Below are 13,766 nucleotides of genomic sequence, written 5' to 3' on the forward strand. Positions count from 1 at the left end.
TATATATATATAATTCAATTAATTACCTAATTAAATTATATTTCAACATATATTATCATCTATATGATGTGATAAATATCAATGTATTATTCTTTTCTTTAATGGATAAACAGCAACATACCTTTGCCACCACTTTTTATTTATTCGAAAAAATTACCTGACGAGTCTCAATCGTCAAAATATGTCATTGCAGGTTATAAAAAGCGGTAGAAATTCAATACACTTTTAATATTTATTAACTCTTTAATTATTCAATCGTAGACCATTATGGCTTAAATTTCAAATTATTCATATTAAAGCGAAAACGTAATTAGACTTTTGTAACTTGAGAGATGACATAAACCTCAGGACAGCTTATTTTTGTAGCAATGTATCTTTACCTAAAATATAAAATATTGGTTGACTGTATGCTGGTTGATTTCATATCTGAATATATTTGTATTATTCACAGTTTGCGGTTGATGGAACTACCTTGTTTTTTTCAGATTTAATAATGAAAGATCTGAGATACCATTCTTTTTTTCTGAAAAAGGAACCATCCAGGAAAAGGAAACATCCGGGACTGCCAGCTTTCTGAACTTTTTTGAACAAATTTATTCCAGTGGTAGCTAAGTTTAAGTTTTAATGTATTATTTTTTTATTCGTTTAAACTTTTTTTCCACGCCACTGCACATAAATGATTTAAAATTCATATACAACTCCACTTTGTACCAGCTTTTTAGTGGTGAAGCTGTTGGCAAAATTTCCAGAATTTCGGAAAGCTTTTTTTTTTAAATGTGCTCCACTGAAAAAAATATTTTTCAAAATGCGAAGACATGCTAATAAGAGGAATCTGGGCACAAATAGGTAAAAAATTCCTTTTTTTGGTGTCCTTTATAAAGCCCTTTTTATAATAAAAATGGCAGTATTCCCTTTTTTTTTTCAATTTGATGGAAATGCTTTCATTACCCTACACTTCCAACTACTAAGGAATTTCTGTAGTTCCGGAAAATAATTTTCTGAGTAGTAGCAAATGTAATGCATTAATATTTTAATAGATAAGATTTTAAAGAACTTCGTCGAGAAATATATAATTTAAGCAAACATATTAAATCTCAGATAGAAAAATAGCCATTTTCTATAGTTCTGATAAGTTTTATAAAAATTCTATTTGCTTAAAATATATCTGCTTAGGTTCACTACCATTGAAAACAATATTTCGCGAACAGCTTAATATCAGAGTATAGCTTTGTGCAAGAAAATGTATGTGTTTGGTGCAAAATGCGTATTATTTAATTAAATATTTAACTTTTAACATGAAATATTAAACTTACTAAAGCATTTAGTGAGATTATTTTATTGATCAGAGATTACTTTTGTACCTTCAAGATATATACTTCAACATTTGAAATATTCTCATCTTTTATTCAAAAGTATTATTTTACTCTTCAAGCTTGCATGGCAATACATACAATAAAATATGGATGAATTTTTCGACTCCTTTCTTTTCTGTTTTTAGGTAGTCTTATTTATTGTAACTTCGGACAAAATGAAAACTTGTGTTCTTTGAAATGTGTATGTAGTTTTAAGACAAAACATAACGCTAGCTTCTCTAAACCAAAGTTGTTGAATATTTGACACCGTTTTGCACTCTAGAATGAACATTGTGTGCAAATGTGTTTTATTTCATTTCATTTTATAACCGTCGTTGAACAGCCGACCCAATTTTTAGGTTTATGTCTACTAGTATTCAACTCCGTAGCCTTGTAGTTTTGAACCCAATCCAGAAGCCAAGGGAACTGCTGTATCAAGTATTGGGAGAAATTTGCCTACATGGAGGACTTTTTGATGGAACTAACCCGCATTTGCTTTACATGGAGCGGGAAACCACGAGAACCTCCAGAGCCTGATGGCGAAGGGATTCTAACCCATGATCCGTCTACCACTGAGGATATTTCACGTCAGCACTGTGGTCGGTGCAAGCCTGATGCGGATTCGTATGAACCAGCCATCGCTGGGATTCGAACCCGGTTCCCCTCATTGGTAGGCGAACGAAGACAAAACATCATGTTGGATACTCTAAACCAAAGTTGTTGATTTTATTTATTTGACACATTTTTTGTAATTGAGGGCGAACATTAAAGAAGCAAGAATAAAAAAAAAGTTTCACAAAGAGTGATTTCATAAACAATCTTCATAATTTAAAAAAAAAAATTTGAGGAAGAGATAAGAATAATTACGTATTTTTCTACCCCCTTTTTCTGTTTTTAGATAGTCTTATTTATCGTAACTTTGACAAAAATGGAAATTCGTGTTCTTTTAAAAGTGTATGTAGTTTTAAGTATCTATTACAAAATCATACTGAATGCTCTAAACCATAGATTAAATTCATTCATAAAAAACGATTTTATGAACTATATTTACAATTTAAATAAAAATAAAAATAAATACGTTCACCTACAGTGGGAAATAACTGTCAGAAGGAAAATGTAAGGCATCATTTACTTTTACACATCTACCAAAAAATTTCAATAATTTCAGAGATGCCAACTGACTCCGCTTTCTGGGAAAAGATTTTCTAGTCGTAGAACCCATGTAGTTTAATGCTGCTACTGTTGGTAGTTTAATGCATAATTATATGTTTAGTCTTTCTTATTTTTACTAGATTTTTTATTGTATGGCTGTTTCATAATGGTCTTTCGTAAAGGTCTGATAGGATTACCTATAAGAAATCGTGTATAGGCTTTCAGTTATAGGAGGTGTAGCATAAACTCGATTGATGAATTAGAAGAAAGGAGAAACTTCAAATGTTTTTCTTCTATTTAAGAACAAAAGTAGATGAATCTAGAAACTCTCTGACTAACGTCATTTTCAAAACTCTATCTCTAAGAAACCGATGAGGTATATTTCCTTTTAAAAAAGAAATTTTCAAGGGTTTTCAAAACTCGTCATTCGTATTATGTATCAACGCGCACGTTCTCTGCTTTAATACATTTCTGGTAATAGATATGAACAAAACTTTTGTAGCCAGAATCTAACATTTTAAAGAGTGTCTAGAATGATTATACTTGATAAAAATATTAAATAATAAACATTGTTTTTTTTCATCTGCTCTCAAGTGTTTTGCTATTTTTACACCTTATTATGAAGGAAACATATTTAAAATTTTCAGTATGAAACATCTGGTAACATGTGTTGCCAGTTGTAGTGGTAACGTTGCATAGCATGCTTATGAATATTTACAAGAAGAGAAAACATTGAAGATATTTTTAAACACTATTTATCATTTCCTTAGTCCCAGAACCAAGAAGAAGAAGTTTGAAGACTTGCCGAAATAAACCCAGTTAAAAACCCTCTAAAACATTACCAACTGCAAGTTTACTCAATTTAATTGTAGAAGGTTAGTATTGTGCCAGGGCAAAGGTAGTATTTTATTTACCTATTAACTAAGTTACGGTTTAATTAATGTTCGCATTAAACATGAAAAAAGACGAAATAAAAAAATCAGAAAATTACTTTGCAGTTAGTAAAATAAAATAGGTTCTTTTATTACAATTCAAATAAATATGTTTCTCTTGAAATAAATGTTCCTAAACTATTTATTTTGCTAATGAATTTTTAATATTGGATTGTAAAAATGGTTCTTCAAACAGTTTAGCCGAGGTGTTAAAAAGTTTTTAAATTGTGCTTATAAAAATTTAACTTTTTTCATCTTCATTTTTGTTCTAGGAAGTGAGTTCGGAAACTTTGAAATCTAGTTATGTTTTTAATTAATTAATAATATTTTCTGTTATCCTCATATTGGTAAAAGAGCTTCGATTTTATTTATGCAGTCTACCAATACACTTACAAAATAATTAATGTGTCAGCAAAATTTATATCAAAAAATAAAATTTTTGTTTTCTAAAACCATGTCATGAAACGTTCTTGATCACCGCAACATCTCATACACATGATTACATAATTAGAAATATGACACTTAATGGGTGAAAATAACTGGTGAGATGGCTCTAATTAGGAAATGTAAACTAGTTGATAATTAGTCAAGTACTACTAAACCGTATTTGTCACCCTACACTGAAGTCTTTATAGTTAGCTTTTTTCGCAGCCACGCAACGATGTTTAAGCCTTTAGTTAGGCCCCCATTTCATTTTTTGAGTTAGTATGTACAGGGATTGAGCAAAATAATGAAAACATCTCTATGCAAACAATGTTCTTTTTAGCAACAAAAGTTTTAGAAGGTTTTGCATTGCAAAACTGTTTGAACAGTTTGAAAGATAGTATTTGAAACTTTTAAAAATAATGTCATTTTTAAATATAATCGAATAATAATCGCTCGAATCCACCAAAATAATACTTTCTAGATTTAACCCTTTCTCGCCGAATGTCGCAAATACGTGCCAGCATGAAACCGTATCGATCAGGGTAAAAAGATAAAACTGGTAACCGAAATAGTTCTTTAGCAGTTTATTTGTGGGAGGGGTTATAATTGTTTGATTCATTTAATTCACCATCACTTTAGTTCAAAATAAAATTATTTAGTTACACTTTGAAGTAACTTTGATTATATATATGATTAAACTAACAATAATTAAAGTAAAAGCAAAGTAAGTTTATCAAATTTGCAACGACTATATTTAAGTTACGTGGCTGGGTGGCGCTGTTGGTTTGTCGTCGGCCTTCTGAGCCCAAGTCTGCGGGTTCGATCCCCGGCCCAGACACCGGATTTTCGGGTTGCAGAAAATCCTCAGCGGCCATGTCGTATGATTATGCGGCATGTAAAAGATCCCTGGAGTACCTTATTGGTTCTTGGCATTTCCGGCAAAATTAAAAATTCCTAGTGCACTTTAGTATCCAAATAGAGTATTGGTGCTACCATCTAGTGTAGCAGAAACTAGACTTTCATATTAACATGACCAACGGTATCTCACCCATTGTGGTGGTCCTGAAAGAGTGAATACCACTTCTGGAGAACACACTAGGTCTGCTCATCGACAAGATCGATTGTGCAGCTCATTGGAAATAAAAAAAAAATATTTAAGTTACCGTTTTCTATTTAATTACAACTTGATTCTGATTTTGTACGAATGCTTTTCCGAATCACCCGTCCCCAAGGGGTTAATACTAACAATTTTAAAATCATTCAGTTGGATTGCAATATTATTGCTTCTTTAAATATAGGGATATTGATAAAGGGAATCAGCTTTTAACTTCTTACGTTCATTTCGTTCGATGTAAATTTTGCATGGGTAAAACTGACACTATTTCTAAAAGCTCCAAAAACGATCTTTAAAATTATTATACAATAGTTTTGTCACGCAATAGTATAGAAGTTTTACACATTATATTAACCAACCCCTGTACATCTATAAAGTCTATTTTACAAAACTTAGTCATTTCTTTCCCACCTTAACGATTTATTAATACAAATTAGCTTACATTGATTAGCAGTCATGCTATTCATATTTTTATTTATTTAAAAATTTTTTCTAATAATATTTTATTTTTGAACCAGCGTTGAACAATTGACACATGTTTGGGTTCGTAACTATCAATGTTCATATCCATCTGTAATTTTAAATTCAACGCAGAACACACCAGGGAACACTTGGATCCAACGGAACACTTGGATTCAGCATTGAGAGAAACTAGTGTTAAAAACGTTACATGGAGATCACGAAATCCTCCCACATTTAGCTCGACAGCAAAAGAAATTCTCACCCATGATCCTTATACCACTGAGAATATTTTACTTCAGCACTGCGATCAGCGCAAGCCGAGAGCAGAGTTCGTCAGTCATCGTTGGGATTCGAATTTGGTTAACCCCATTATGATGAAAGCGATATATCCTGGTAGCTAATAACATAAATTACCCACTGTTTAAGCCATACAGTTTTCATAAGGTTTTTTTTTGTTTTAATGGGTCACCTGGAATATTTATGCCAATTTTCGAAGCTCCAAAAATCAACCAAAAAATTTCAAATGGTATTATACACTTCATTAAAGCAGCTTTAAATTTCCTAACTTTGCAAGCACTAGATAATATTCATCTTGCATGTGTCAGACTTCAATACAAGTAATAAGTTTCCAAATATTTCTGGTGATCAAGAGAATATAAACCTTTGTCCTCCAAGTACACTGCTCAAAAAAATTAGAGGAGCTATGTGCTCTCCTAATTTTTTTCAGCAGTGTATATATATATATATNACACACATTTATCACACACATATATATATATATATATGTATACATACCTGCCTACTTTTATGCATTTGGCGTAAAATTTTATTTTTATATTTAAAGTGGTAGTGAATATATACTATAGTTCGTTCACCAGAAGTTGGCACTTGGCTCCTCCTTCATCACGTGGTATCGGATGATACTATTTCGCTATCTTGGGGAAAAGAATGTGAACAAAGCTGCTATTTGGCGATCGTATGACAAGAATATTTATTTCGCAATCTTCATGCGCATATTTTGAACATGTTCATTTTATTTCATAAACTTGTTGATATTTCTCTCTTTTTATTGAATAGTTTGTTCTTTTTGAGATATTTTGCTGGGAAAAGGTTTTTAAATATAAATTAGCTAGAATAACGAAAGGTATAATAGCTGATGATAAAGCGAAGTAAGTGACTGAAAAAGAATTCACTGTTTGTGTTTGGCCATCACCTTCTACATCAGAAAGCCTCCACACGGTCTTTTATAAGTAGTCTGCGCAGACTATTTAAAAAGTGAACAGTTTGAGCACATGAAACCAAATTCTATTTTAAACGTGACTGAGAGGAAGTTGTCATATATATTTGAGAATTGAATCTGTAGTGGTAGACAAGTAAATAAGACAAACTAATCATATTAAAAAATTAAAAAAAATTTTAGACATGTGTTTGCTACCACTTTTTTAGTTTTACTAGATTTTCTATTAAAGGGCTCTTTCGTAAACTGGTTTGCCTTCATAGTGGTCAGATTGGACTACCTATAAAAACCGTGAGGAGGCTTTGCGCGCATTAGAGGTTATCTCGATTTCAAGCAGGGAAATGTCTTTCCTCTTACTCCCCCGTGCTGAAATGAACTCTGCGTCCGAGGAGGTGGAGCCAAGTGCCAACTCCTGGTGAACGAACTATACATTCTCTTTTACAAACTTAATTTTTAAATGATTTTGATCACCACTATTCTTAAAAAAATTAAACATATATATTAATATGCGTTACTATCATGGTTGTCAGCTGATGTTTTATCAAATACAACGTATTGTTTTGGTTACACTTGAAAATTTAATTCCATTTAACTACCACTTGGAAAAATCATAATGGAAAGGATTACAAGTTGGCAAGTATGTATATATATACACTATCTGGCCATTAATGACCGGACACCCCTCATTTCGGATACATGAGGTGCTAGTATCAAGGCAGTAGGGCGTAGGGCCGCCACGCGCCCGAATCACAGCTTTAACCCTTCTAGGAAGGCTATCCACTTGGTGTTGGTACACGGTGGCAGGTATTGCCAGCCATTCCTCCTGTAACATGGCGAAGAGTTGAGTGGTGGTTTTGGGGCGTTGTGGTCTGGCCCTCAACCGGCTCTCCAACTCATGCCAGAGATGCTCAATTTGGATTGATGTCGGGACTTTGGGAGGGCCAGTCAAACTCTTGCACCCCCATTTCATCAAACCAGTCTGTGATGGCATGTGCTTTATGAATGGCAGCGTTATCGTGTTGAAACACAAACGGGCCATTACCGAACTGTTGCCACAGGGTGGGAAGCGCCGAATTGTCCAGGATGCCTCTATACCCTTCTGCGTTCAGGGTTCCACGCACTAAAACCAAGGGTCCAAAGCCAAACCATGAGAAACAGGACCACACCATAATTCCTCCACCACCGAACTTCACAGAGGGGAAAATGCACTCCGATAGGTACCATTCTCCGGGCATTCGCCAGGTCCACACCCGTCCATCAGAGAGCCACAACATGTAGCGTGACTCATCACTCCACATAACGCTTTTCCATTGCTCTACTGTCCACTAGCGACGTGCTCTGCACCACTGAAATCGGTGACGGGCGTTTGATGGAGAGATGTTTGGCTTATGTGCTGCTGCTCGTCCATGGAATCCTTGTGCAATCAGCTCCCGACGAATGGTACGTGCACTGGCAACACTGCCAGATGCAGCCCGGGAGTTGGTAGCGACAGTGTCCAACGACATTTGTCAGTTTGTCTTCACTACACGTCGAGGAGATCGTCGATCCCTGTCGGACATTATTATGGGCTTGCAGGGTCGGGACTGTAGTTTTATCACTCCCTCTCGTTCCCATTTCAACACGACGTCACCAACTGTTGACCGTGGTATCTGAAACTTGTCGGAGATGGCACGGCACGTATGGAATGACCAAATCGGTGGGCGCCTATGATCATGCCCCTTTCCGCCTCATTCAGCTCTCGCCGTTCACTCATTTTCTCTGTTAACGCTCGTATGGCCGCTGCCTGCTTGCGAATGGTCTTTCCCCCACCACAGGTTCCGTATTTATTCCGCCAGGACGAGTCCACCTGCCGTTCAAGGGGTGTCCGGTCATTAATGGCTAGATAGTGTATTNTAACTCCTGAAACTAAATTTCATAAAATTCTGGTAGTGAAAAAAAAGGGGTGCCTGCAAAGACAAATAATTATTTGACACAAAATTTATAATTTTGCCAACTTTTGGCATTGGCAGATACATATACATACCTGCCAACTTTTACGCATTTGGCGTAAAATTTTATTTTTATATTTAAAGTGGTAGTGAATATATACTACATTCTCTTTTATAAACTTAATTTTTAAATGATTTTGATCACCACTATTCTTAAAAAAATTAAACATATATATTAATATGCGTTACTATCATGGTTGTCAGCTGATGTTTTATCAAATACAACGTATTGTTTTGGTTACACTTGAACTTTTAATTCCATTTAACTACCACTTGGAAAAATCATAATGGAAAGGATTACAAGTTGGCAAGTATATATATATATATATACCGCTCAAAAAATTAGGGGAGCACATGACTCCCCTAATTTTTTTGAGCGGTGTAATACCATTAATACCATTTTCTTTGTAACTAACTACAAGGAAAATTTTGCAAATATTTGACTATTTTTGCTTGCTTTTCAAAAGGTATGGCATGCACTATAAAGTGGTGCATAAGCACTATAAAGTGGTGAATTACATAAGTCTACGATATGTTTAGAAATAGTGGTGGATGAAAATCAACTAAATTAAATTTATTAAACCAAGTATCACAATTGATTATCTACCACTTCAAAATATATATTTGCTGTCCGGAGCAACTTGGCATCTCTGTATATACACTAAATTATTTAAAGTACATAATACGGTTTTTTAATGTAATTTTTAAAATTCTTAAAATAATGTGGTTACTAATTAATAAGCTATAAAAAGTTTTAATTTCAGAGTGGTGACAATTGAGAGTGCCATGAAGGTAACATCGGAGTTCAAAACTTTAGTGATCCGATTAAAAGCTAGAAATATACTTTATAGTATAATTTTGCAACCACTATCATATTCTTTACGGACCTTTGGGTGTTCCTCTAATCAAAAATCAGCACGAACTTTCTGAATAGCCTCATCGTACATACGAGTATTACATTCACAGATCTTTGCAGAGAATGGATTTAAGTACCATAGGTAACAATAACATAACTCGGATTTAAACGTGTAACAATTGGTGATTACAGCAAATGTATGATTTTATGATAAAGGACGTAGCACCGAAGACTACGATCCTCTCGAATGTATGCGAAAGAAGATACGAAGGAGACGATTGGCAGTTTTTTTTTACTTTTAATTATTATGATTTATTTTCAAGAAAAAGTGAAGGATAAAAAAATAAAGGAATTTTTTTAAAAAAAACCTGCCTCAGGGTAGCTACAATGTAGACAAATTTAAAAATTTTATAGAATGATTGAAGAAACAAATTATTTTTAATAAATACTACCTACCAAAATATATTTGTAAATTAGAAGGGGAATTTATCTGGATGTTAAAACTTCCTCAATACCTAGCATTTTGAGGTCGTATTCGCTAAAACAAAGATTATAGCAAATATACGATTTTAGGATAAAGGACGTGGCACTAAAGACTTACGTTACTCTCGAAACTGAAGATGAAATCATTAAATTCCCCTCTTCCAAAAATTAAATCCAAATTCCTAAATTCCAAGTTCCTAAATCCAATCCTCCATTCCTAAAAAATTAAGGTAATATTAAAACTTTAAAGCATAAACATGAAGCATTTGTCCCATTTTTGAATTATTCTCGGTTGGGGGTGACATATTTTTAATGAAATTTTCAAGATCAAGAATCATACACTGAAACATAAATTTTGGTACATAGTGATACTTCAACAAGACTTTTTATCAACAAAGTAGAACAAGTTGATATCTCTGCACTAATTACTTTGCAATAACTATTAATTTGAGATTTAACCCTTTCGAGCCGACTGTCACAAATACGCGCCAGCGTAAAACCGTATCAATCAGGGTAAAAAGACAAAACTGGTAATCAAAGTAGTTTTTTAGCAGTTTATTTGTGGGTAGGGTTATAATTGATTTATTTATTTAATTCACCATTACTTCAGTTCAAAATAAAATTATTTAGTTACACTTTGAACTAACATTGATTATATATATGATTAAACCAACAATAATTAAAGTAAAAGCAAAGTAAGTCTGTCAAATTAGCAACGCCTTCATTTCAGCTACCGTTTTTATTTATTTGCCTTCTGATTTTGTACGAATGCTTTTATGAATCACCTGTCCCAAAGGGGTTAAAGATTGATTATATGATTACGTTCACTGTGATAATTTACGTTTCGTCTGAAATCCAACTCAGTAGCGTCTAACTTCAATTAAGAGCTAAACACCTGAGGCAACACCTCCTACATCAGAGTACCTCCACACGTTTTTTTATAAGTAGTTTGCGCAGACTCTTTAAAAAGTGAATCAGTTGTGCGCTTAAACTGAACTTCCATTTAAAAAGTCCTTCTTTCTTTGGTTATGCTAGAAGATGGGCACCTGAGCCGCGAAGCTGCCCCTATCTCATCCATCGTGACTTATTTAGCATTGTGTGTGCTCTTTGTGGTCAGCAGGCAGTGTGGTAGCTATGAAAGGGATTCAAGCACCTTGCTTGAATGAATAAAAGTAATGAAAATAAAACAAAGCAGCTTGCTTTAAACTATGTGTGGCTATAGAACTGGATGCAGGTTGATAGTCNACTGGGAAAAATGATAATGGAAGAGATTAAAAGTTGGCAGGTATGGAGTACCTCCACACGTTTTTTTATAAGTAGTCTGCGCAGACTCTTTAAAAAGTGAATCAGTTGTGAGCTTAAACTGAACTTCTATTTAAAAAGTCTTTCTTTCTTTGGTTATGCTAGATGGGCACCTGAGCCGCGATGCTGCCCCTATCTCATCCATCGTGACTTATTTAGCATTGTGTGTGTTCTTTGTGGTCAGCAGGCAGTGTGGTAGCTATGAAGGGGATTCAAGCACCTTGTTTGAATAAGTAAAAATAATGAAAATAAAACAAAGCAGCTTGCTTTAAACTATGTGTGGCTATAGAACAGGATGCAGGTCGATAGTCTAAGTTGGAATACGCTTGAATAGAACTGAGCTATAAATCGATATATCGTGACATATCGATTTAACGCCTATATCGGTAGGCAGATACAGCGACTTTCGTTCCAGGCATTGCATCAGAAATCTGATTTAAGCCGTCGAGTAAAGAAGACGAACGATATAGCGATATACGATATAGCGATACAAGACACGCAAGGATCTTCTCTTATGTTCCGATGCCAACCCGCGCCGTGGAAGACGATGTTTGTTTCGTTATGTTGAAACGGCCTTGATTGATGAGCGGTAGAATCAGAATCAGTTTTGAGAACATATATCGTGATCTCGCATGTTCGTTTTCGCGCCTCATTGTTTTTCTCATTTGCTTTGTCGCCACTTGATATCGTTTCTTGTCGATTATTTTCAGTGGGACTGACTTTTTGATTGCAGTCGTTACCTTGTTCTGAACGTAATTTATTATTGAAAAGAATGTATAAAGAAGTGTTTCTTAATTAATTAGGTCAATTATTTTTTTTAAACAAAACTTTTTTTTTTATTTTTAAATGTGAAAATTAATTTGAGTAATTTAAGTAATTTTTTGCATTATCGATTTTATTACAATCGGAAATCTAGTTTAAGGTGCCCATGAAGAATTAAATTACAAAGTAATTAAGTTGGTTAGGCTATTTTTTACTTTATTTTAATTTATTAAATTTTTTTTGGATAAAATTTCTAATAATTTAATTGGCTTTTATTACTGATTTTAAATTTATAAATCTTTAGTTGTTTTTATAAATGAAATTACAACAAAACTTGTTTTTCCTTTTTTGGATTTGGACATAAGTCAATCAACTTTGTTTTTTCAAAATAATTAGTAAGATTTGCGACTTCTTTTTTTTTTTTTTTAATCATTTAGCATTTCGTTTTATTAAAGAGTATAATCGTGTTTTTTTAATTTTCTTTCAAATTGTCAGTTAAATATATTATCGAATGTCATAATTCTTTTGTTTTTATTTTCAAGTAATTAAACCTTACTTTGTTTTTTTCGTTCAGAATTCGGTAATTATTCAATTTAACTTAATTATTTATGTGAAATAATAATGATAAAAAATAAAGTTGTTTTAAAAGCGTTTTTTTTTAAATTTATTTAGCACTTTGTTTTAAGCCTGCAAATAATTTTTAACGAACTTATTTTTTAAATTTTCTTTCTATATTGTTAGGTAAATATTATATTGATAAATTTCAATTTTATTTACATTTTATTAATTATTTTTAAGCTAAGAAATCTTTTGTTATTTGCGCGATCATTTTTAGAAAATATAACATTAATATCTTTCTTTAGCAAAACATATATATCTTCAAATTCATAAATTGATTTAAATCAATCTGAGTATGAAGTTTTGATAGAAATCCTACTTTCTGTGCCTTACAAGTAAATGAATTTCAAAAATACTATATCGCGATGCATCGCTATTAACGATGCATCACGATATAAAAAAATTTTTATATCGCCCGTCCTACCGTTTATAGTTGCTCTTATTTTTCTCTCGTGTGATATTCGCTTAAGACACATTTAATTTATAATTATTTTGAACCAATAAAATTATTGTAAATACTACTTCAAGATATTTGTTTTTTAAGGAACTCAAAAGGATAAAAAAAATCNTTTGATTACCCTATATCGTGATACATCGCTATATCGCGATGCAAAACTGACGATGCATCACGATATAAAATTTCTTATATCGCCCAGTCCTACGCTTGATAGATCTCTCAATATTGTTGTGCATTGTACTGATGCGATAAGTGGATTTGTGATTAAGAACTTCGTTTAGGCCATAATTTTGTTTCTTTTTCAAACTAATTGAATGGAATTCATCATATATATTTGAGAATTCAATCTGCAGTGGTTGACAAGTAAATAGGACAAACCAATCATATTCATAAATTAAATAAATTTTTAGACATATATTCGCAGCCATTTTCTTATTTTCTATTAAATGGCTCTTTCGTAAACTGGTTTACTTTCATGGTGATCTGATCGATAACTGAGAGCCTCCACACGGTTTCTTATAGGCAGCTCGGTCAGACCACTATGAAGGTAAACCAGCTTACGAAAGGGCCATTTAATAGAAAATCTAGTACAAATAGGAAAGTGACAGCAAATATATGTCTGAAA

This window comes from Parasteatoda tepidariorum, chromosome X2 (assembly GCF_043381705.1).
Source record: "Parasteatoda tepidariorum isolate YZ-2023 chromosome X2, CAS_Ptep_4.0, whole genome shotgun sequence".
In the NCBI taxonomy this organism is placed as follows: domain Eukaryota; kingdom Metazoa; phylum Arthropoda; class Arachnida; order Araneae; family Theridiidae; genus Parasteatoda; species Parasteatoda tepidariorum.